Consider the following 4951-nt stretch of genomic DNA (forward strand, 5'->3'; position numbering starts at 1 on the left):
TTGAATGTGTATCTCTTAGATTCCCCAACAGAATCTTCGTGGTATAAGCTAGATGGATGGCGGCATTTATGAGGATCCGGAAAGTCCAACCTTGTCTGTGGTGTTCCGAGTAGGATCCTGGGAATCCGGAAAGTCTACCTTGTCTGTGGTGTCCGAGTAGGATTCCGGTAATGAATGACTGTGACGTGCTTCAACCTGTAACCTGCTGGGCGTAGTGACAACGCAAAAGAATCAATGGATTCTATTCCAGTAGGGGAGGGAACCAACCGGTGATTGGCCGTACTGTGACAGAGTGCGTGAGCATTAGCTTTCACTGCGAGGATGGGATGTAGCTATCAACCATGGGTGATGCCTCCAGACTGGTTAGCTGTGCGAGTGACAGCCGCATAGGATATTTCCCCGAGAGGATGAAAGTAGCCACAGTTGATGGTGAACCCCTAAACAAAGCTTGCCATGGAACGGAGTAAGAAGGATTGGGTAGAAGGAATAGGAGAGCAGGCGTCCGAGAGCTCTACAGCATCTCCATTCCGCTTATCTGAAATTCCTACCAATGAATCTACATAAGTATTTCTATCCTTTTTATTATTTATTTCCTTTAATCCTCCTGACTGAGATCTACAAGGTGACCATAGCTTGCTTCATACCAACAATCTCTGTGGATTCGACCCTTACTCACGTAAGGTTATTACTTGGACGACCCAGTACACTTGCTGGTTAGTTGAACGGAGTTGTGAAGAAAATAAACAGTGCCATAAGAGTATACATCCTTTATAAACAAATAACAAGTGATCACAATTTCGTCCACCACTCTTCAGTGACATACTCATCCTCTTCAGAGGAAGAATACTCATCAGAGCTCATGAAAGGCAGAAGTAAGTCCAATGGAATCTCTATGGTCTCATTTTGAGCCTCAGATTCCCATGGTTCCTCATTGGGGAACTCAGAGGAGGTTGGTGCACGCTCATTGAGGTCTTCCTCAGTGGCGTCCACCTCCTCTCTTTCCTCTCCATATTCGGCCATGGTTATGGCTTTGTACTCTCCTTTTGGATTTTCTTCTGTATTACTTGGGAGAGTACTAGGAGGGAATTCAGTAACTTTCTTGCTCAGCTGTCCCACTTGTGCCTCCAAATTCCTAATGGAGGACCTTGTTTCAGTCATGAAACTTTGAGTGGTTTTGATTAGATCAGAGACCATGGTTGCTAAGTCAGAGGGGTTCTGCTTAGCATTCTCTGTCTGTTGCTGAGAAGATGATGGAAAAGGCTTGTTATTACTAAATCTGTTTCTTCCACCATTATTATTATTGAAACCTTGTTGAGGTCTCTCTTGATTCTTCCATGAGAAATTTGGGTGATTTCTCCATGAAGAATTATAGGTGTTTCCATAGGGTTCTCCTAGGTAATTCACCTCTTCCATTGAAGGGTTCTCAGGATCATAAGCTTCTTCCTCAGGTGAAGCATCCTTAGTACTGCCAGGTGCATTTTGTATTCCAGACAGACTTTGAGAAATCAAATTGACTTGTTGAGTCAATATCTTATTCTGAGCCAGTATGGCATTCAGAGTATCAATCTCAAGGACTCCTTTCTTCTGACTTGTCCCATTGTTCACAGGATTCCTTTCAGAAGTGTACATGAATTGGTTATTTGCAACCATCTCAATTAGTTTCTGAGCCTCTGTAGGCGTCTTCTTCAGATGAAGAGATCCTCCAGCAGAGCTATCCAAAGACATCTTGGATAGTTCAGAGAGACCATCATAGAAAATACCTATGATGCTCCATTCAGAAAGCATGTCTGAGGGACATTTTCTGATTAATTGTTTGTATCTTTCCCAAGCTTCATAGAGGGATTCTCCATCCTTCTGTCTGAAGGTTTGGACTTCCACTCTAAGCTTACTCCATTTTTGAGGTGGAAAGAACTTTGCCAAGAAGGCATTGACTAGCTTTTCCCAAGAGTCCAGGCTATCTTTAGGTTGTGAGTCCAACCATATCTAGCTCTGTCTCTTACAGCAAAAGGGAATAGCATCAGTCTGTAGACCTCAGGGTCAACCCCATTAGTCTTGACTGTGTCACAGATTTGCAAGAACTCAGCTAAAAACTGATGAGGATCTTCCATTGGAAGTCCATGGAACTTGCAATTCTGTTGCATTAGAGAAACTAACTGAGGCGTAAGCTCAAAGTTGTTTGCTCCAATGGCAGGGATAGAGATGCTTCTCCCATAGAAATTGGGAGTAGGTGCAGTAAAGTCACCCAGCACCTTCCTTGCATTGTTGGCATTGTTGTTGTTTTCGGCTGCCATGGGTTCTTCTTCCTTGAAGAATTCGGTCAGGTCCTCAACAGAGAGTTGAGCCTTAGCTTCTCTTAGCTTTCGCTTCAAGGTCCTTTCAGGGTCAGGGTCAGCTTCAACAAGAATGCCTTTGTCTTTGCTCCTGCTCATATGAAAGAGAAGAGAACACGAAAATGTGGAATCCTCTATGTCACAGTATAGAGATTCCTTGAGGTGTCAGAGGAAAAGAAAAATAGAAGAAAAAAGGTAGAAGAATTCGAACTTGATTAGATAGAGTTCGAATTGTGCATTAAGAAGGAGTAGTACTCCATAAATAGAAGGATGTGGGAAGAAGGGAAGAGGATTTTCGAAAATTAATTAAAAAGATGTCAACAACATTTTGAAAAATTGATTGATAATTTTCGAAAATTCAAAGTGGAAAAGAAATCAAGTGATTTTTGAAAAGGATTTTGAAATTAGAAATCAAAAAGATTTGATTGAAAAACTTATTTTGAAAAAGATGTGATTAAAAAGATATGATTGAAAAAAATTTGATTTGAAAACAATTTTAAAAGATATGTTTTGAAAACAATTTTTTAAAAGATTTGATTTTGAAAATTAGTGACTTGCCTAACAAGAAAAGATATGATTCAAACATTAAACCTTTCTCAACAGAAAAGGCAACAAATTTGAGATGTTCAATCAAATCATTAATTGTTAGTAAGTATCTTTGAAAAAGGAAAGAAATTGACTTTGAAAACATTTGATTGAAAAGATATGATTTGAAAAAGATTTGATTTTGAAAAACTTTGAAAACTTGAAAAAAAAATTGATTTGAAAACAAAATCTTCCCCCTTTGCCATCCTGGCGTTAAACGCCCAGAATGGTATCCATTCTGGCGTTTAACGCCCAAAATGCACCCTTTTTGGGCGTTAAACGCCCAACCAGGTACCCTGGCTGGCGTTTAAACGCCAGTCTGTCCTTCTTCACTGGGCGTTTTGAACGCCCAGCTTTTTCTGTGTAATTCCTCTGCAGTATGTTCTGAATCTTCAATTCTTGGTATTATTGACTTGAAAAGACACAAATTAAAAATATTTTTGGATTTTTTTTTATAATCAAAATGCAACAAGAATCAAATAACAATGCATGCAAGACACCAAACTTATCAGTTTGGATACTACTGACACTATATGAAACACATAAACACTCAAGTCAAAAGAATTCAAGGATCAGAGTAAGAAATCATCAAGAATTATTTGAGGATCCTTAAGACACATGAATGTATGCAATTGACACCAAACTTAAGATGAGACACTAAACTCAAACAAGAAACATAAAATATTTTTGGTTTTTATGATTTTGTAAAATTTTTTTTTGGGTTTTTCGAAAATTAAGTGAAAAGGAAAATAAAGGTATCAAAATTCTTAATGAGAATTCCAGGAATCATGCAATGTTAGTCTAAAGCTTTAGTCTAAAGGAATTAGACATGGCCGGCCAAGCTTCAGCAGGACATTGCATTCAAGAGCTAAATTGATGAGAATCAATCAGCTTTGGTGATGATAAGAACATCACCTTGAAATACTAGAATTCATTCTTAAGAACTCTGAAGAAAAATACCTAATCTAAGCAACAAGATGAACCGTCAGTTGTCCATACACGAACAATCCCCGGCAACGGCGCCAAAAACTTGGTGCACGAAATTGTGATCACTACAACTTCGCACAACTAACCAGCAAGTGCACTGGGTCGTCCAAGTAATACCTTACGTGAGTAAGGGTCGATCCCACAGAGATTGTTGGTATGAAGCAAGCTATGGTCACCTTGTAAATTTCAGTCAGGCAGACTCAAATGGGTATAGTGATAAACGAATAAAGCATAAAGATAAAGATAGAGATACTTATGTATATCATTGGTGAGAGCTTTAGACAAGCGTATGAAGATGCCTTCCCTTCCGTCTCTCTGCTTTCCTACTGTCTTCATCCAATCCTTCTTACTCCTTTCCATGGCAAGCTTATGCAAGGGTTTCACCGTTGTCAGTGGCTACCTCCCATCCTCTCATTGGAAATGTTCAACGCACCCTGTCACGGCACGGCTATCCATCTGTCGGTTCTCAATCAGGCCGGAATAGAATCCAGTGATTCTTTTGCGTCTGTCACTAACGCCCCGCCTTCAGGAGTTTGAAGCATGTCACAGTCATTCAATCATTGAATCCTACTCAGAATACCACAGACAAGGTTAGACCTTCCGGATTCTCTTGAATGCCGCCATCAGTTCTCGCCTATACCACGAAGACTCTGATCTCACGGAATGGCTGGCTCGTTTGTCAGGCGAGCACTCGGTTGTCAGGCGATCAACCATGCATCGTGTTATCAGGAATCCAATAGATATTCACTGGAGCTTTGATTGCTTGTAGAACAAGAATGGTTGTCAGTCACCTTGTTCATGAGTGAGAATGATGATGAGTGTCACGGATCATCACATTCATCAAGTTGAAGAACAAGTGATATCTTGGACAAAGAACAAGCGGAATTGAATAGAAGAACAATAGTAATTGCATTAATACTCGAGGCACAGCAGAGCTCCACACCTTAATCTATGGTGTGTAGAAACTCCACCGTTGAAAATACATAAGAACAAGGTCTAGGCATGGCCGTGAGGCCAGCCTCCCAAATGATCTAAGATAGCATAAAACT

At 40.2% G+C, this 4951-nt stretch overlaps 1 non-coding gene across 1 annotated transcript; it reads left to right on the forward strand.

Moving 5' to 3' along the window:
- The first annotated feature begins 1779 nt into the window (after positions 1-1779).
- Positions 1780-1887, forward strand: LOC130963889 (small nucleolar RNA R71). Its single transcript, XR_009080006.1, has one exon. It is a non-coding gene; the product is annotated as a small nucleolar RNA R71 (small nucleolar RNA).
- Positions 1888-4951: the final 3064 nt, after the last annotated feature.

The sequence above is a fragment of the Arachis stenosperma genome, chromosome 2 (genome assembly GCF_014773155.1).
Source record: "Arachis stenosperma cultivar V10309 chromosome 2, arast.V10309.gnm1.PFL2, whole genome shotgun sequence".
Lineage (NCBI taxonomy): Eukaryota > Viridiplantae > Streptophyta > Magnoliopsida > Fabales > Fabaceae > Arachis > Arachis stenosperma.